Source organism: Hydra viridissima, unplaced genomic scaffold (genome assembly GCF_058129835.1).
Source record: "Hydra viridissima isolate aposymbiotic clone 2 unplaced genomic scaffold, HvirCarnegie_v1 scaffold_9, whole genome shotgun sequence".
Taxonomy (NCBI): domain Eukaryota; kingdom Metazoa; phylum Cnidaria; class Hydrozoa; order Anthoathecata; family Hydridae; genus Hydra; species Hydra viridissima.
The window spans coordinates 11,008,536-11,029,875 of NW_028324308.1; the positions used below are offsets into that span (position 1 = coordinate 11,008,536).

Sequence of the window (21,340 nt, forward strand, 5' to 3'; positions counted from 1 at the left end):
TAATTAAAAAAATCAATTAAAAATGCCGGAAAATGATATCTAACGAAAAAACCAAGAAAAACTTTATTCAAGTTGATCATCATCGTCTGAGTGCAAACTAAGCACTTCACGGCATGTTTTTTACAACAATGATTCATAGATGCAGAGCAAGTCATAATTGTCATTTGACTTTTACTTATCAAACAACCGTAGCATCACTTTCTTTTTTTACATCGCGCTCTGTACCGAGAAAGAAATATCTTGATATCAACTGCTAACCTATACGATTCTTTTCGTTGATTCCGCGTTTATTTATCGTCGAACCGAATAGCAGCCAATAAAAATAGGAAACGATTGTACCCAAGTAGCAACGTTTACATTGCCCGACAACGCACTATGAAGCGAAAAGTTCAAAAAGTGGCCATAAGTGGAATTTTTTTAATACACCATTTTCATTAATTTTTTTTTTACAACTTATTAAGCAAATATCAAATGATAAGAAAAATATATATTTTGGTTCTCTCATGTCTACTATCCTAGTCAGAGAATTGAAACAATAATTTAATAAAACGTTTATTACTTTACAAAATTTTGAGTTTTGGCCGCTTTTTGACCATTTCGCTTCACTGTGCAACAGTCCGGTTCTGGCTGCGGAACATGGCCGGGCCTGGCTTGCCAAACCTGGCGCAGTGCCGCCATGCATATTGGCTTAATTATGGTCCAGGGCTGGCTAGCCATTGCAGGCTCCAGCATTTCAACGGGCCACCACTGGCAAATGTTTAAAGGTCCTATGCAAGCCCATAGATTTACCAGAGCTGAATCGGTGACGGGCCAAAGACAGTAAATCGCAATAACATAACGTTCCTCTTCATCAGTTTTATATATTGCATTTATATATCACTCAAATGTGAAAACAAAGTTTTAGATTATCAATTTATTTCAATTAAATTATTAAAGCCATACATACATACATACATACATACATACATACATACATACATACATACATACATACATACATACATACATACATACATACATACATACATACATACATACATACATACATACATACATACATACATACATACATACATACATACATACATACATACATACATACATACATACATACATACATACATACATACATACATACATACATACATACATACATACATACATACATACATACATACATACATACATACATACATACATACATACATACATACATACATACATACATACATACATACATACATACATACATACATACATACATACATACATACATGCATACATACCCAGACAGCCTCCCTTTAAAGGCCCAATGCTGACCCAGTTCCGCTTGCCACAGCGCACAGTGGAAAATAAAGGTGTGTTTCGGACCAAAAATCGATAACTTTTTTGTTACTAAAAATAGAGATTTGAAAATTTGCACAAATGTAAAGTAGTATATGACGCTTCTAATGAAATACTTTTTGTAAGAATTTTTTTGTAATACAATATTAAAAATAAATAAATAAAAATCAAAAACTTCAAAATTGGCAGTTTAATAATTTACACTTTAACATAATTCTTTACAAATATATGAAAATATCTTAAAGTTATTAGAAACGACGAAAAGTACATAAAATGCTTACCTACTAATTATAGAAATATTTAAAACAGTTTCTAAAGAACAATTTTTAAATAGTTGTTTTTATGAAATAATGTATAGGTATGTTAAAGGTACTATATCACAACTACATAAGGACTTTTAGTTCCTGAAATCAGTTCGTTGACTTTCAAAAGCTGCAGAGTATCTTCATCAAGTTCTTGCACATTTTTGTTATACGGTTTTCTAATGCTGGTGATGTACGGATCGGAAGTGTACAGAAGGGTATGAAATACATCCTCATTTGTAACTGATCGAGAACATTTTCTGGCATGATGAAGGCGAAATTTTTTATAATCCTTATTACGGGATTCTTGCGCATCTTCTGAAAGTTGACCGATAGGAAGTACTGCAAAATGCTTTATGATATTTTCTCCGTGAAGTAAGATTTTGTGTACTGAAGATGGCATATAGTACCATCCATAATTGGTCACATAGATTCGGGCAGTTTCTACAGCATAACTACCAAAACTTTCAGCATTTATCATAACACCTGAGGAGAGAGCTTGCAGAATTATGTAAAATCGCTTAATCAAATTTTCATCCACTCCAGTGATTTCAGCAGAGCAGCTTGCATTGTAAAAAAATCTTCTAGCAGTATTACCGTCATTGGTATTACCACTTACTTGTCTTGGTTTGTCAATGATCAACCCTAGCTTTTCACGAAAACGTTTCTGCACCAAGATCTTCTTCTCTTGCTTTAGCCGTTTTTTTTCTTCACTTGTGGCTGCCCATGTTTGGAAAGAAAGGTTGTAAGAAATATGTAATATCATTTCCATACAACGAATCCAGGCATGTAATGTAGACAATCCGTATTGATACGAACTTTCATTTTCAGGCCTAGAAGCCACTTTAGTCAAATCGTTCATTTGCCGTGGAGTAGCTCCACATATTGTACATGTAGATCCAGAAGGCGTATCCGTTAATACCTGAGCCACTTTTCCATCTATCATTGTTAGAAAAAGCTCATGTTTTACCTGAACACTTTTACCATTTTTATTAATTATAGACGGCCGCAAAAAGTTTATTTGGCTCTTTTTTTCATCTACAACGGCTTTAGTTTTCTCGGGAGTCTCTTTGCAAAACTCTATGCATTTAGTTCGACAAAAACGAACTGATGAAGGTGCCGGATTTTGCCAAACAACTGCGCCAGTTACTATATCAATTAGTTTGATAGGCACCAAAGAACTAGTAAACAAATTTGCATCAGAAATAAGTTCAGATTCCTCTGGAAGTTTCTGCTTGTATTGGCTTTGGCCAGAGGAACCATCACAGCCCCATTTACTATATAAAAGTAAATGTTTGAATTCAATACTGTACACGGAATCTATAGTCAAAATTCTAGCTACAGTGTGATCCAATAAATCTTGCAGTTCCAGAATTTTCGGATGTGTGTTCGTAATTTCTATTGCAGAAGATGGTGGATAGCAGGTCTGTTTAATTTCTTGAATTTTACAATATGGTGGGAATATGGAACAGTTTCGTTCATTTGTCACCTTCCTCATGTACAAATATTGTGCTTTTCTTAAATCTAATTCAATAAACACGCTGAGTGCTTCTTCATCCGTTAGCATATTTTTCTGGCTTGCGTTTTCCATAAAACTCGATATTAAGTTTTTTTTGTCTTTATCAGCCATCCTTAATGATTCCACAAGTTTTGCTTCTGCTTCTTCTCCTATTGAACGCAACGCCTGAAGATATGTATTAAAGATGTGATCAAATCCATATTTCTTAAGTAACATGGTATTTTTTCATTTTTTGCTGGATTCTGACGAATCTCCATAAGATACGCACGGTCTTCCGCGTTTTTCAAAAGAAGTAGATGGCGTGGAGTCGGTAATTGCCTCTTCTGAGTTAGGTAAAGGTACACAATATTCAGAATCCAACCAATCACTGTTCTTAGATAAAAAAGCATCCTTTTTCCGTGACGCCTGTATCCATCGTTTATTAAACGACGGAATAATGTGCCTTTGAATATCACTAATGATGAAACACAAGTTGTCCTCAGAAAGTTGATAATTTTCTTTTAAAATTATTGACAGTGACTCAACTGTCCTTCCTCCATCAATATAGGAAAGCAATAATTTACGTTTCGAACACTTAAAAGTTGTCATTTTAACAAGTCACAAAAGTAATGTACATAATATTCAATAGTCAAAAGTGTCGGTTTAATTTCCACTGTGAATTTGTTATACTGATATAAATGTTTCAACTCTTTATATATTGGCAGTGTACATTCACCACAAAATGAGTGTAAAAATACAAGAATGCCATGGTATCAATAAAAAATTGATAATAAATTAAAAAACATATACCAAGCTATTGTTATAAATGAACAAAATTTAAAACCACGATAAAAAGCGGTTTTCTGTTTTTTTTACTTTTATCACTTTTTTCTCGATAATTTCGGAAACCGCACGTTTCTGCAACTGATTCTTATATATGTTTTTAATAAACACCAAGGCTACAATACTATATTAAATTTAAAGCGTGGGGAAGCGTGGGTAACTGCCAAAAGTCTCAGTGAACTTGAAGAATATTTTTTTGTTTTCATTTATTTAATTGTTCAAATAATTACTCCTAAACTGAACCATATAAGTAAAAATGTATAATTTTCTTAAAATCTCCATAACATGAGCCTTTCAAAAATGTATAATACTTTATACTTATTCCTAGAAAGTTTTTTAGAAAATTAACTTTTAAAGTGATGAAGCGAACAGGTTTGAAATGAACATCCGCAAAAGTAATAAACAGTAGGGCTTCAAATCTTTTATTTTTACATAAAATTATGTGAAATTCCTGCATTATAGTAGTGATTGACCATTAAACTATTAAATAAAATTGAAATATAATGACAGTAGCGACATTAGTAAAAAACATTTATGATATGCTATTGCTCTACAATTTTCCACTGTGCAGCGGAGCGATGCCGGCAATTGATTACGGCCCAATGTCAAAACGGCCAATGGCCCAGCATCGCTAGCCAGCACTGGCCCGGGATCATTTTCCAGCATTCGTCCGTGATCGTATGCCAGCACTGCCCCGTTACTTTTAACCAATATACATTCACTAACGCACTATTATTAGCCATTTCTAATGTGATATCGCACAAAAAGCAAATACAAAAGTAAATATTTTTTGATATTTATTCCAGTTCAAATTGACAAAAATAATTTTAAATAGTACAGATATTATTGATAGTTTGAAATAGTGCTATTTATCAAACGGGTTTTTTCGTTCTTCTCAAGCCTTTCGTCCACCATTTCGATCTCCTGAAAGCTGAAAATACTCTTCAGCCAACGCTCAAACTCTTCGCTTGATGCTCCCGAGTTTAAATGATTTAGTTTTACAGCACCTAAATACAAACTTTAACTTGACAAAATTATAATTATAACAATTGAACACATACAAATAAATATATATTAAATAAAAATAAAGATTTCTTCTTACCCAATAAAATCTTTTTCTTCTTCAAGTTTTCGACTGAAATAACCAGCTCTTTTTTAACAGCTGTAAAAATCAGGATCTCTTAGAAATTTCATTCTTAAAATTCTAGTAAAATAAAAATAAACATTTACAAAAATAACTTAAAATAACTGAAAGTATAAATTCTAAGCATATTACTACTAACCAGTTCAATGAAGTGTTCCTTCACTCACTTTGGCAAGAATCCGTCTGACAGATGAACATCGATTGAATGTCAATGAAGATCATGAAAACTAAAATTAAGAAGAAAAAATTAATGAAACTGCTTATTTTAACAATAGGTTAATGTGCATTTTATTGCATATACATACATATATATACACATATAGTTATAGTGCATTCCAAAAATGAGGAGAGTGACCATTGACAAAATAATTTAATGAATATAATACAAGTATCAATAAATTACAACCTTAAAAGTTATAAATTACAACCTTTAACTTAAATTCATGACTACATTGTAGTGTACATATATATACTAAAAATACCAAAGTATCTCAAAAATCTAATGCAAATAAAATACGAAATCAAAAACAATTCATTAAACATTTATGGGAATCATTTCTATGCCAATTACATTTAGCAAATGTAATTGGCATAGAAATTTCTCCATTCAGCAGCTATTGAATGCATAAATATAGACAATGTTGTTATAAAACTGTTATAATAAGAAAGAAAGTTACTTAAGACACAAGTAAAATTAACCTAAATAAGTTAAATATTTCAATTACTACCTCATATAAAACTATGTATGAAATAAGCATATTGATTTTGTCAGTAATAATGTAAGAAAATAGACTTAGTACAGATTTCAACAAATTAAATTATAACAAGTGAAGTAAGGGTGAAACAACAAAACTATCATCAACTTGTTGAATACACACTTGAGAATTCTGTCATCTAAAATTGCAATGTGTTTAACTTTATCTAAGTGTGAAACTAAATGTGATTCTTAACAGACTTGAATCACACAGGTTTTTTAAAATTAAAACCTTGCAAAAGACACAAAACTGGCCAAAATGATATTTTGCTACTTTTAAACACCAACACCAAAAATAATCACCACCTGCTTGATATGCAACTATAAAATTGTGTTGAGTTTTTTAAATAGGCAAATCAGGATGAAACAGACAGAGAATACACATTAAAGATGACAAAGCAGTCAGATTAACACTAAACTGAACAGCCCAATCAGCTAATAGGGTAGTCAAATCTGATGAGAATATTTCATCATCATTATTATAACTAAAATTTAAATATGACTAAGTTCAGTTTCAACATTAACATTGTTATCTGAAAATATATTAACAACAGTTCCAAAAACTGAATCATTATTATCTACAACTTTTTCACTTATAGCAGGAAAATTGTCTTTTCTAGATATGTATGAGGGGGTAACAGTTATCTCACCAAATGAGTTTTGTAGATTAAATATTTCACAACTGATATCTTCATTAAATATTTGTTTCAAGCTTTTTAAAATAACTCTAACTATATATGTAACAGAACAATACATTATCCCGAGGTTAAGATGGAAAAATATATAAAGATTTAATTTGGATGGTTCACTCTTATATTGAATTGCTAAAATGGGAAAAGTAACAATTGACAAAGTCCTTTCATGATTATAATGTAAATGACAATAGATTACAACCAAGGTCACTTAAAATGAGTTTAAAACTAACTTAAATTAAATAAGATTATTTTAATGACAAGTAATAATAAAGGAGCATATAATAATAAAAACAAAGATAGATTAATAACAGCAAAAACAACAACAAAAATAAACATAATAACAATATATATATATATATTGTTATTATCTTTTCTTTGTTGTTGTTAAGCCATTATTTTGTTATCATCTTTATATATATATATATATATATATATATATATATATATATATATATATATATATATATATATATATATATATATATATATTTAATATATGAACTTCAATAAATATAAATTCTCTCAACACTAATTTTTTATTTTATCAAAGAAATTTTTGCTAGATTATTGATACTAGCATCTTCAGCTTTAATTACAAATTATTTATTTAATTAAATTACAAACAAACATTAATGTCACAAAGTGACATTACCGTTAATGTTTGTTTGTAATTTAATGTTTACCGTTAATGTTTGTTTGTAATTTAAAAAAATTAGTATTGAGAGAATTCGTATTTATTGAAGTTCATATATTAAATTTATTCAACTCTCAAACAAGATGTCATCATTTAATATATATATATATATATATATATATATATATATATATATATATATATATATATATATTGATTGATTGGTTATGTATTATATCAAAATAATACAAAGCTCTTGTGCGTAAAAGAGTGCTCAATATTATAATAATAGAGCAATATATATCTATCTGTTATTTAAATGGAGAAAAACAACATATTAATAGTACTTAAAGTTTCGTGCCTTACGGCAATCATCAGCTATTAATTACATATCAAAAACGTAAAAAACCGTTTAAAAACGAATCAAATTTACGGTAGAACGAATTCTGTCGTAATGAGCAAAAAGACGCAATCATTTAGTCTTCAGTATCAAAAGAGGATAAAAGGAACTTGTTAGCATGTCGACATTTAGATATTATTTCGCTTCTTTTGTTAAGCAGGTTGTTTTCTTTATACGATAAAATTTCAAACTTCTCGTGAAGGCAAAGGTTACAAATCTTGGTTTCAGGGTTGTAAGGTTTGCAGCGCTTTGCAATTCTCCACTTTATTATAGGTGTGATGGCTTTTTCTTTGAGATTCCAAATTTCCTTTGAAAGCTCGGTATCATTCTTATACCTGACCGTATTAAAAGATTTCAAATGGTTAGCATATCTTAGCTTAAATGGTGTCTCGCTAATGCCAAAATAAACTTTTTCTTTGAGTTCAAGATTTTCGGAACTCACGATAGCTTTATAAACGATATTGCTTAACAAACATTGATTGTTTAAAGGACAAGCGGTTTTGTTGATACAGTTGCAGGTGATTTTTGGTATGCTTCTTTGGTCTTGTAAAACCTTGTGATTATGCGAATTAATGATGGATTTTACGTTTCGCATACAGCTATAACTTACCTTGATCGAATTTCTATTGAAAATTTTGTGCAATCTATGATTTACCGGAAAGTGAAGGTCAACCAATGCAAGTAAACGGTTTCCTATTTTTGTTTCCACGTTTTTACTGAATGGAGGGTTAAACCATATAATGTTTCGCTTGCGTTTTGTATTTTTAGTCATGGCAACTTGATGTTGATAATTGAGTTTACATTTATAGCCTGCTTTATTTAAAGCCTCTTCGTAAGGTGGAGTAGCATTTTTAAAAATAAGTTCGTTCGATGAAGTTGAAGATAATCTTAATTCAACAGTTCGAGGTAGTCTTTTGATAACACTAGGTGGATGGTTCGAATCACAGTTGACGTAACACAGTTCATTATCACATTTCGAGTACGGTCGAAAAGAATTATCATTAAGATCAAGTGTCACATCGAGATAATTTACGATTTTCATATTGCATTTGATGGAAATAAGAAAATCATTATTTTTAAATATTTTCACAAAATGCTTTTTGATTTTTTCCATCTGTTGACCGTTTTTGTTTTTAAATATTGCTAGCCCGTCGTCACGATATAGCCCGAAATCCTCTCTTTTATAATGTTGCGAAAGTTGAAATAATAGAAAGATTCCTACTAATTCACATACTTCAGCACCATCGTAAGCCCCCATAGTAACATCGAACTGTCCCCCATTTTTCTTAATCCACGTTTCATTGTTGTTAAAAAGTAAAGATTTTCTTGCATGCTTTATTATTGCCTTTTGCTCAGAGTTTAGTAAAAGATGCTGCTCGGCAAAATTGATTGCAGTGTTGAGAGTTTTTTCACTTATTGAAGGATAAAAATCATTAATGTCAAAAATTAGAAATTTGTAAAGATGTTTGTTTTTAATTTTTTTAAACCAGTCTGTAACATTTAAGGTGCTTTGCCATTGGTTTACAAGAAGCTTACTTTTGAGTTCATTGTTTATTTGAGATAAAATAATTTTGCTTATTCTTCCTACCTCGTTTTTTGATGGATTTAAGAGTCGTACAGTAGGGTTGTTGATAAAGTTTTCTTTGTGGTCTTTCAATGTAATAAAACATCCAGAAGAACCGTTTATTTTGATTTTATTATAAACATCGTGGTTACGTAAAATGTTATTCCCTTGTTTATTTATTTTGTCTATTAGTTTTGTGTCACCTTTTTTGTAGGTGGTGGTGATAGCATTAGTTAAAAGATGGTTATATTCTTCTTTAGATAACTTGTACATATTTGCCGTTTTGTCAGCCTTTATAAGCGTTTTTTTAGACATTTGTATGGTTTTTATGTCCTTTTTCATTTTATTTTGAAACGTGTTTTTGACTTTTCTAAATTTTATTGTTCTAATTAAATGTAATACGTCCTTTTCGAAAGAAGCCATTTCTTTTATTTGCGGAGGACATTTTATCGAATTGATTCCATAGTTCACATAATTATGGTCTTCTTTAGAAGTTAGTTTGCTGTTAATGAGAAATAACGCCTTCCACCTCATCTTCTTCAAAAATGATTCAGTTTTCTCGATTAGCTTTAGTTTGTATTCTTTTTCCGATGGTATTGGTATGTTCTTGATGGAGTATCTTAAATTGAATTTTTCCATTTTACTGGACGAACTTGAGTAGAGTGCTCAACTAGTAGGAGCAAATATATTGATTGGTTATGTATTATATCAAAATAATACAAAGCTCTTGTGCGTAAAAGAGTGCTCAATATTATAATAATAGAGCAATATATATATATCTGTTATTTAAATGGAGAAAAACAACATTCAGGCTGGCATGGAATCTTTTATTCCCAATCAACGATTTCAAGTCAAACCTCACTCTTCTCCTTGGTTTTCCTCACATTGTGCTGCTGCAATTGCCAACTGAAATCATTACTTCCATATCTATCAGCAAAACAATTCTCCAGAAAACAGACGTCTGTTTATTACTGCTAGAAACCATTGTAAAAAGGTTTTGTCTAACGCCAAAGCCTGCTATTCTCAGGTCATGAAATCTCGTATTTCATCACAAAAATTAGGCTCTTGTGACTTCTGGAGAATCTTTATTAGTATCAATAATAAGGGCAAATCTGTAGTTCCACCTCTTTTGTATGGTTCAGATTTTGTCACCTCACCTAAAGACAAAGCTGAATTGTTTGCTAAGAATTTTTCATCAATATCAACTTGATTTCACTAGTTACATTCTACCTGATATAGCCGTCAAACTGGTTGATCCATTGCTTGACATTCGTATCACTCCAGCTTCTGTATCTAAAGTGATTTCTTGCTTAGACTCTTCTACAGCTTGTGGCCCGGAAAACATACCTGTTATAGTCTTGCAGAAGTGTTCTCCGGAGATGTCGTTGATACTTTGAAAACTATTTAACAAGTGCTTATCAGAGTCTTGTTTTCCAGCCTGCTTGAAAGCAGCATTTGTTATCCCTATTTTCAAAAATTCTGGAGAGCGATCTGATTTGTCCAACAACCGTCCCATTAGTCTTCTTCCTATCATAAGCAAAGTTTTTGAATCTTTAATTAACAAACACTTAATCTCTCGACTTGAATCTAATAACTTACTTTCTGATCACCAATATGAATTTCGATCTTCTTGTTCAGTTACAATTACAGCTGATTTGCTAACGGTAATAACCGATAGGTTTTATCATGCATTAGATAAAGGTGGAGAGGTTAAGGCCGTTGCTCTTGACATTTCTAAAGCATTTGATAAAGTATGGCATGCTAGTCTTCTCCATAAGCTTTCTTCTTACGGTGTGTCTGGTATCATCTTTAAGATTATTGAATCCTTCCTTTCCAATCGTAGTATAAAAGTTGTCCTCGATGGACAGCACTCTTCTTCTTATTCTGTTACTTCAGGGGTTCCTCAAGGTTCAATCCTTGGCCCTATACTCTTTTTAATTTACATTAACGATCTTCCAGACATTCTGATATCTAAGGTAGCATTGTTTACTGATGATACTACTATTTATTCTTGTCATGATAAGAAGCCAACACTCTCTGATTGCTTGGAGGGGGCATTTGAGCTTGAAAAGGATCTCACTTCTGCTACAGCATGGGGCTCACAGTGGCTGGTGACTTTTAATTCAGATAAAACTCAGTTTTTTTAGCCAATCATTATCGTAATAATTTAGATCTTCCTATATTTACGAACGGAAATGTACTAGATGAGTCATCTACCCTTTTCTTGAAACAATATCCAAGATTTTTTGATATGAATGAAAGAGCAAGTTGTTCAAATTTAAATTAGTTAATTTTATATTTATTTTCTGCTTTTATTTGGATGAATAAAGACATTACTGAATTTAATAATACTAATTTATCCAATCTAGGGTTTATATTGCTGCTTTATGAAATCCTTCTAAACCAAATATTTTTATTATGTCTTTGTATAGTCGCTCTTATGTCTCGTCTAATCTGTTTTAACCAAATTTTGAATTAAAAAAAAAAATGAGTCTCTATAAAACCAAAGATTCAAATGCAGGAACTTCATAAAGTTACCCCGGAGTTTCCCAAACATAATGTAGAAATTAAAATAGATTAGACGCATCAAAAGAGTGGATGTATTAATTTTTAATGACAATATTTTTTTTACTAGAGTATGACAGTTGATGCTACTTTTTATACTTGGATTAGCAATGTATATAAAAGTGGATTTAAATGCTTTATTGGTTGAAGATGCTGGTTTCAGAGGTGGTATTACTGTTTTTGACAACGTTTTACTTTTTTGATCTGCAGTATCCAGACGAATTGCGAGTAGTGTTTTTGTTACTTGAAAAAGTTTGTGGCGTTCCAGAAACAATTAATAGTTCAATCGCAAATGATTTTTTTAGACAACTGAATATTTAGTTAAATTTATAAATAATCAAGATGCAATATATTTTTTTTTTGATAGCATTTTTTGTTTTCTATGGGGTTTTATTTGATTTTGACTTATTTTTATTTTGATAAATTATCTGGGTTATGTAATAAAAAATAAAAAAGTTAAATATTTTTGGTAAAAAGTATAATCATTCATTTTATAAAATTTGTGTTTTTGTTTATTTTAGTTTGTTTCTTTCTTTTAGGATAACAACTAAAAAAATATAAAGTTCCATTTTTCAAGTTTTAACTAATCACTCTTTATGTTATGCATCTTTTGTTGTGGTGGTTTATATTTTATTGATAGTTAATACATGCATTTTCTTGATGCTATATATCTATATTTTGATTGCGTTTGCACTTGTACTTTATACGAGAATTAAAATATATATTAGTACATTAAGTAAACGTACAATAGTTGTTATATAATACAGTAAGGAAGTTTTACTCAATCCGCTGCACAGTGTATCGCTTCATACAAGCTAGGTGGACAAAAATATTTTGTTTAGTAATTTCATTCCTAAGAATGTAGTTAACAATATTTTGGTGTTTTATTGATTAGTTATGCAGTAGGGTAGCCTGGGGGAGGCAGGGGGGCAATTACCCCGCGCGTTTAAGCTTTAGGGGGCGCCTAAAAGTCAATTTTACTATAAAAAGTTTTTTTTTTTTTTAATTTTATTGTAAAAAAGGAGATATTTTAATTACTTTTAAGATTTTAAAAGTTTTTATCTTGAAAAAGTTATAAAAATAACTTTAAAAAAGTAATAAAAATAAATACTAAATTTCAACACATTAATAATGTAATAAAATTTTGCCTAAAATAAAAATATACTCACTACAAATATACAAAATATAATAATAAACTCACTACACTACGTAAAATAAAAAAATATTTTATTAATAATTAATCATTATCGGATGAATCATTGTTATCTTCAGTAGCCGATGAATCGGACTCCAAATAATCTTCATCGTCACACATAATTCTATTTTCAACAAGCTGTGGTGGTATAATAGGTGGGATAATTAAATTCAAAACTTCTAACGGTAGTTTGCCAGTTTTCTTACTTGACACTTCTCTGTGTGAGTTGATGACAGGATCTGATGTTACCAAAAGCATATTGAGCAAATCTATATTTGTGCAAATACGTGAATTTTTTCTTGTATGGTGTTCGCGGAATCGACGAAAATCTTTATTGCGGGCTTCTTGAGACTCTTCCGACAGTTGTCCTATTGGAAGAAGGCATGTTTTTATAACTTCCGTGCTATGTACAAGTATTTTGTGCACAGTAACAGGCATATAGTACCACGGATACAGATTAATATAAAGAGTTTTGGTTTCAGAACAAAACTTTTCAAATTCATAATAGTTAATATCATAGCCAGAGGAAAGTGTTCTTAATAAAATACTAAAATTTTTAATGAGATTGATGTCTAAACCCGTAATCTCGCCGCTTAACTCTGGCTTCATAAAAAACCTGCGAGCAGTGTTCCCATCATTTATATTCCCAAAGCCAGGTTTTGGTTTATCTACAATAAGACCCATATGCTTTTTAAATTTTTGTTTGATATCTTCTGAACGTTTTTGGACACTAGATTTATCTTCATCGCTTCTAACTTGCCACTTTTTTATATCTAAACGATAGCTAATGTGTAGCATGCACTCAAAAAAACGAATCCACGCATGCAAAGTAGACAGACCAAAACCATAATGTTCTTTTTTAACAACTAAGTCTTTTAGTTCACCGTTCATCATTTTAAGAGTCGCACCACATATGTAACATTTTTGTTGGGAACTTGTGTCAGTCAAGGCATTGCAAACTTTTCCATCTACCATTGATAGTATTAGGTCGTGTTTAACAGTAATTTGAGATTCGTTGAGTCTTATAGATGTTGGAACAAGTTGAGAAACTTCTGTTAAAACTTGGTTAGTTTCTGTTGTAGTTAAAAGATTTGTTTCTTTTGAAAAAATAAATTTAATTGGTCGGCAATAAAGCGTGGATGAAGGTCGTGGATTTTGCCAAATAATATTTTGACCGTCACTCAGTCTCAACGGAACAAATGAAAATACAAACAGAAACTCATCAGTAGCATCAGAGTTTTTAAATTTCTGTTTGTATGTGCTGTGACCGGAGCTCCCATCACATCCCCATTTGCTAATTAGTGTGAATGGCGTAGTAAAAGTAATACTTTTAAGAACTTCGCATTGGGCTTCAATTAAGCGTTCAGTAGTTTTATCAAGTATAGCTTGTAGGCTAATTTCGGCACGTGTTTCTGTAACAGAAATATGTTCATCTAATGGATAACATAACTTTTTCGACTTGCATAGACTATAATAAGATGGAAATAATATATGCCCTGCCTTTAAAGACCACTTTCTCGTCTGTTTATAAGAATGACTTGTACATTTAGAGTCAATATAATAAGCTAATGCCTCGTCACGATTTAACTGCCTGCCCCCACAAATAAAGTCTTTTGATTTAATTTTTTCTGATGATTCCAGACTTTTTCTGATTAAAGTAGCTTGGTTTCTGTGCCCCAACGCACGGCATGCTACTTCAGCAGCTGTGGTCAACTCAGTTGCACTTTGCAATTTTACTAAGTTTTCAACTCTTCGTTTTTTGGTTTTAAAGGACGAGTCTTCAAAGTTCTTTTTTGGTCGTCCTTGAATTTCTCCAGATGATGAAAAAGTACATTGCTGGTATATACTTATTTTAAATTCTACATTTGCCCCCTCTAACCAAATTTTATTTTTGTTTAAAAAACGGTCCATCATCATATGTGCTGCAGACCATTTTTTTGCGAATTTTGAAGCCATACATGAAATTTTTAACTGCAAAGACCTCTCAGAATCTCTAGTCACATCAGTTACATCAGTAACACAAAATCTTTGCAAAATAAAATCCATTCAACGAGAATTTCTTTCTTCTTGATTATGTCTTCGCCATTTTTTAAACAACTCCATTTTTGAAAAAGAGCGCACATGGTCTAAATGAAATTTAATAACAAAAAATTGTGGATTTATGTGGTGAAAATTTTTTCTTTGTTGTACACCTTAGGACTTTAGCTATACACTGTTAATAAATTAGCTTGGATACATGTGGATACAAAAAGTTGTATAAGTTTAAAAATTAAAAACCAAAAAATATTTTACAATTTTAACCCAGTTTTTTAAACCATACTTTAACACATATTGCTTAACTTTTAAATAAAATATTTAATGTAAGTAAATAGTACTTACCCTCAAAAGTAAAATCCATCGCTGCATTAAAATGATTGCTTTCTTTAATTCTTGCTAAATGTTAATGCAACGATTGTAAATTTTTATTTAATTTTTTTCAAAAATGAAATTACATTTTAACGCCTCTTTAATTGCTTATGACTCATTGCTCTGTAATGTTTTTCATAATTAACATCGCAAGTTATTACTAATATAGGACTGTTATTGTGAAAATATTATCAATTAGTTGATTTCTTGATATGACTTTTGTCCACCTAGCTTGAATGAAGCGATACACTGTGCGCTGTCTTAAAATAAAGAAATACTCTCTATTATTCTTACAGGCATTTAATATTTTATTTCTTTATTAGAGGTAAGAGTCAGACATTCTTATTTTCTCTAGTAAAAGTATAAAAAATTAATAATTGTATGTTTGATGTTAGCTATAGGTGTCAACACCTCTGGACCAATCAATACCAAACTTGGCACAGGCACTAAGTAGGCCCGAGCGGTGGTTTTGACCAGGTTTGGGCCACCAGCGGCCCCTCCTAACCCTAACCCTGAGAAACCCGCGCGAAGAGACGGGTAATCCAGCTTGATTATATTAAGAAAATTATTACCTATTAATTTCCTTGTTTTAAGGCAAGAATTTTACTTAAAAATTCGTTCCTTATTTTAAAGGATACTTTTCTAATGTCATATTTCAACTGGGCAAATAACCAACAAATTTTAAAACAACACATGTTAACTTTTTTTTTCTTAATTCAAACATTTAATATTATACTGATTATAAAAAATAATAATGTGAGATGGTAGCTTGTTGCTATGGTAACCGATGAAAATAGCTGAAAAATACCAAAAAAAACTGGGTTTACTCTGTAAAAAAGGAAGGAAGAATTAGTAAAGAAGTGACAATGTAACTTAGCAAAACTGTTCTAAATGTGTAAATTTAAAAAAAAAGTATATATGATGAGTCTTAATAGATGAAACACAGTGTAAAGTGAAAAAAATTTGTTAAATTTTTTTCTACTAATTTATCTATAATTTTTATTAATAATATTTTTATTTTATTAAAATTTATTTTTATTTAAAAAAATAATTTTTTAATATAGTTGTTTACGCGTTTTGTTGTTTCATTTATATAAACGCAATCATAGTTTATAGACTTAACTGGTTTGGAAACTCGGTGTTTTGCGTAAAAAAAAACTCATTAAGGTGAACGCAGCGATCACGTGACATTGACGGTGCACAGCACAAAAATTTACTATGGCTTCAGAGAGAGAAGACGATGACTATTTTTGTAATAGTGACCTTATAATGCTATTGGAAAGTTTTGAAAAAGATATTGAACTTCAAAATTATACTGAAGCTATTGTCGAAGATGTTAGTACTTTTTCCTAGTAAGATAAAAAAGTGAAAAATGTTTCTTTATGTAAATTATTTACGTAGCATAAACAAACATTTGTTTTTAGGTTTTTTTATTAGTGATCAAATTAAGCGAAAGATAAGCGATTGAGTGACTGATTATATTTTGTTTTTTAAACACATATCTTACTTAAAACTATTTTTAGCTTAGCCCTGGATCCTTCCCATGTAATGTATGCGTTAAAGTTTTTAGAAGTAAAGGAGGGCTGAAATTGCATATCTCTAAAAAGCACCCCAACAATATTACCGTTGATGAACCTGCTAATAATCCAGTTTTTAACACTGAGATTTTGTTCTCACTACTAAAAAAAGTGTCTTGCAAGATTATAGAAAGCTCAATTTATGGTGACAAAATAATTGAAGTTGTTAAAAAATTTCAGATTGACCAGATAAAAGATGAGATTCAGTTTGATAGAATAATTGAAACTTGTAGTAAAATTTCTCTAAAAAGTTTGAATGAGTTTTATGCTGATTATTTTGGCAGAATAGTAATCAACAGTAGGCAAATTTTTAATTGTGCTGCTGAATATGAAGATGCTGCTACATTATTATTAAGCAAACTTGCTGACAGCATAGCATCTTATTATAGGGCTAATATAGTGATAAAAAGATATCAAGTAAACAAACAATATGTGAAAGGGAAAAGTATGGCTTGCAATATCTAGGAGGTTACTGCATCCACAAATTAAAAAAAAAAATCCAAAGTTTTCGATCAAATAATGACACTGCTATACAACAAGCAATATCAATATTAAAAAGCTGCCAATCTGAAACAAAAAATATTCCAGACCAAAAACTTATCAATGCTCTTAGCCGTGGAGGACTCACTGGTATAACAATTGAGTTTGAGCAAATATTAGTTATAGCAGAAAAAGCATTTTGTTTATATACAGAACAGTCAGAATTAACTAAAAGCATAGACATAGATTTCTTGACAGAAAAAACATTATATGATCAAGATATAGATGAATATTACAGGGTTATTCTTGAAAGCTGTGATTTAAAAATTGAAAAAGATATACAAAAATCTACTTTGTGTTCAATACTGAGATTATATTTTAGAGTTCGAAGTCATTCATTTGTCAAAGACATTGTTAATAAACACAAAGCAAAAAAACAAACAGGAGAACTATCTAAAAAAGGATTACGTGCTAATATGAAACAATCACATAAACTGAAAGACAAATAATATATATATATATACATATGTAGTTTTATAAAAGTTTTGAATACAAATAGTTGTTATAATATAAGTAGTTTGTAAATCATGTTTTTTTTCTCTTTCTTTTTGGTATAAGATCTTCAGACACATTAATCCAAGACTTTTTTTTAATATAAGAGCCTCTAGTATTTCCTGTGTTAAACGAAACACTTCTTTGGATGCGTATTGCATTAGAATTGTATCCAAACTGTTTAGCATCAGGGTTATCTGAATGTCGCCCTATTTGTCTTTGAGCACTGAAATATTTCTCTAATGGATCTTGACAAAATCTATTAGTAAGTACATAAGACATACCCTCTGCTAACAGAAACCTTGTAACTTCCACAATTGAGTTACATGTCATTATTAAGCCTTCATGAGTCTGATGTGAAATGAACATTTTAGCCTTAGCCTCATAAGAGTATTGACAACTAGAAGTATTGTCCACTCTTTCATCTATAGATCTTTTCCAATCTTTAAAATAATCCAAAAAATCATTTAAAAGGAAATTAAATCGTAAATCATTTTGGTCTGTGTATTTTTGAAGGAAAGGTTTTATATTAATTTTATGTTCTTCAAGAGATCTACTGTTAACACAATCAAAAAACATGTCCATTTTTTCACAAAAACTGTCTCTTTATGTTCCTCAGTTCCAAAAGTTTTCAAAACAGATGCTACAGTTTGACTTAAAATTTGGGTAGCTAGTTTTACAGTCATAGCAGAGTAAGAGTTTATGTGTATGTGCTCATTAGTTAACTTAGGCATAAGTTTTAAACCATTGTCTAAATCTTCATAATACAATTGAGTAATGTGCTGCCACAGTAAGTATTTTCCATTGTTCCACAAGTAGCGTGTACATTTTCCTGCGCCAGAGTTTAATAAGCAATTTCGAGCAGTTTTCATCAGGTGTGGTGGGTCTGCTACAAAGTAGATGTATCTATATTTGGCATACAAATGTATTGTTTTAAAAATAACAGGAGTAATCATATCTCCACACATATAACGGTGAAGTTTAATCATTGTTCGGTTTGATGATGCACCATCAGCCACTACAGAGACTAGATAAAGATTACATCTTTTTTCTAAAATGCATACTGCATCCCAAAATAAACTAAATAGCTGCACTGCTGTGGCAGTAATGGTGGTAAAATATGCAAGTGAAAACTTAAGCGATGTTGCAATGCCACGAACCATGAAAACAAGAGCATGAGTTGCAAGCTCACATTTTTGTAATGTAGCAAAATTCAGGTCTGGGTCTCCCAAATCAACAAACCCAATTAGCTGATGACTGTTCTTATCAAAAACCAGATTAGATTTTAGGGACATCTCATCAATAAGAAGCACAATGTATCTTTCAATTTTTGTATACTGTTCCGTTTGCATACATAATTCAGCAACAATACCTTCCTGAAACCCAGCTTTTGGCGTAATACAATTTTTATAATCTCGGAGTGTCCTCAGGCTTGGCAACACAAGAACTTTGCTATCTCTTATTTCTTGATATGCAGATGGGGATTTTGATGCTATGGATAAACAGTATCTTATTATCATTGGGTGATACCTAACTCCAGATGGAGAGACACTAAATAACTTTTTTTGTTCTTGCCAAAACAAAATCATGAAATCACTAATGTTATGATTAGTATTAGAAATTATTGAAAGAAAATCACTATGTAAATCGCAATCCATCATCACACTTGAGCTAATAAGCTCTTCTTTCATTGCTTCAATTCTGGCTTGTAATTGTGCACATTTAAGACGGTGCAGCTGCATTGTTAATTTAAGCCTCGATGGTGTTGTCAAAGAGATAGCAGCATTTAGTTTGGCTGGCTCATTGTGACGCTTAACTTTCTTTATTTTTGAATAAATTATTGATTTGTTTGTCAATAAACATTTTTTGCATCTGTTTGAGTTTTTAAGTAAAACATCGCAGTTAATATTTCTATAGTATGACATATGATTAAATGGTGATGATTTTGTATCCCAATAATGTGGATTTATTTTAAAAGGTATACAATGGTGTATGGTACTAGCTGTCTTTTCATGAATTGGCACACCTATACATAATTGATAACTTTCAAGCACATGAATTAAATTTGTCACAGTTATATTTTGCATACTTCTTTTGTAGTCTGAGTAAATAGGATGACATTCAGGAACCATCCACCCATATACTGCCAAACTATAGCCTAAACTTTCATCTATTGTTATCTCAAATTCTGGAAGAACAAATTGATTTGAAACATTTTTCAAAATAGATATTTCTTTTTCTTTCACATCTGTTATCCAACCATTTAAAAGTTTTAGTTTTGGAATTCGAATTGAAATGTCATTAAGTTTATTATAGTACTTAATTGGTTCTTTAGTCTCAGATAAAATAATTTTTCTTGGCATTCTTTGTTTTGGTGAAGTTAAGTTACAGCTTTTTGTAGGTAGTAGTAGAGTTGGTATAGCTCCATTTTTCATAATCTTTTTTGTCATTTTGAGACCAATATCTGAAGATAAAATCATTTGGAATTTACACACACATACACACACACATACACAAACACACACACACACACACTCACACACACACACATACACTCACACACACACACACACACACACACACACACACACACACACACACACACACACACACACACACACACACACACACACTCACATATAGCTTATTAACAGCTTACGTGTTTCAAAATCATCTGGCTTAAAGTGCTTTTCACAAGCATAAATTTTTCCAGAGTTGATCTGCTCTTTAAACTGCTGGTCAATAACACGTCCTTTAGTTATTGAATTTAACCATTCAGATCGCCAATTTTGATGAGCAGGATCTGCAGGATTTGAATAAGGAAGCTTAAATATTCCTACCCCTTTTGTTCTTCTTGATGTTCCACAGTTCGTTATACTACAATTAGCACCTGGCATATTATCTTCATAAATTGATCAACACTGATCAATGATGTACAAAAAAAATCACTTATAAATAGTCACTACAGATAATCTGTGAAATAAAGGAATAATCTGTTTGCAATATCACTTAGCAATAAACGCCGTTAAAAAGTTTGTGTGCACTGTCACGCTTCATTTACGCTCTATTTTTGTGTCAAAAGGTTAAACAATAGATTTTACGGAGTTTCCAAACCAGTTTAGTCTATTAACTATGACGCAATTTAACGTTCATTTAAACATCACCCTTATTTTAGGTAAATATGTTGTTGTTATAAGTTTCTTGTTTGCGCCTTGATTGTCCAAAAATTCAGGCAACGTTAATTAATATTAGCATGACGTAACAACAATGTTCGCATAATTAAAACATATTTTAATTTCCTCATCGTGGGTCATAGTATCTTTCGCTTACCGCGTCATAAAATCATAATGGATGACGCAGAAATTATTCCAAATAATGGCGGTTATG

At 30.9% G+C, this 21,340-nt stretch overlaps 5 pseudogenes across 4 annotated transcripts in view; 2 read left to right on the forward strand and 3 right to left on the reverse strand.

The window, feature by feature from the left end:
* The window catches only part of LOC149883972 (uncharacterized), a 312,658-nt pseudogene that overhangs the window by 236,688 nt on the left and 54,630 nt on the right, over nucleotides 1–21,340 (reverse strand). The window lies entirely within an intron of this gene.
* The window catches only part of LOC149883995 (uncharacterized), a 37,849-nt pseudogene continuing 21,280 nt past the window's right edge, over nucleotides 4,772–21,340 (reverse strand). The window contains exon 9 of the transcript XR_016455425.1: nucleotides 4,772–4,994. The product of XR_016455425.1 is annotated as an uncharacterized LOC149883995 (transcript). The remainder of the gene's footprint in view (nucleotides 4,995–21,340) is intronic.
* On the forward strand, nucleotides 9,969–12,169 carry LOC149883996 (uncharacterized; annotated as a pseudogene).
* Nucleotides 16,458–17,910, forward strand: LOC149883997 (uncharacterized; annotated as a pseudogene). The gene is made up of 2 exons (XR_016455523.1): nucleotides 16,458–16,679; nucleotides 16,868–17,910. The product of XR_016455523.1 is annotated as an uncharacterized LOC149883997 (transcript).
* Nucleotides 17,917–21,275, reverse strand: LOC149883998 (uncharacterized; annotated as a pseudogene). Its single transcript, XR_016455407.1, has 2 exons — nucleotides 20,613–21,275; nucleotides 17,917–20,417 (listed from the first exon to the last, which is right to left on the reverse strand). The product of XR_016455407.1 is annotated as an uncharacterized LOC149883998 (transcript).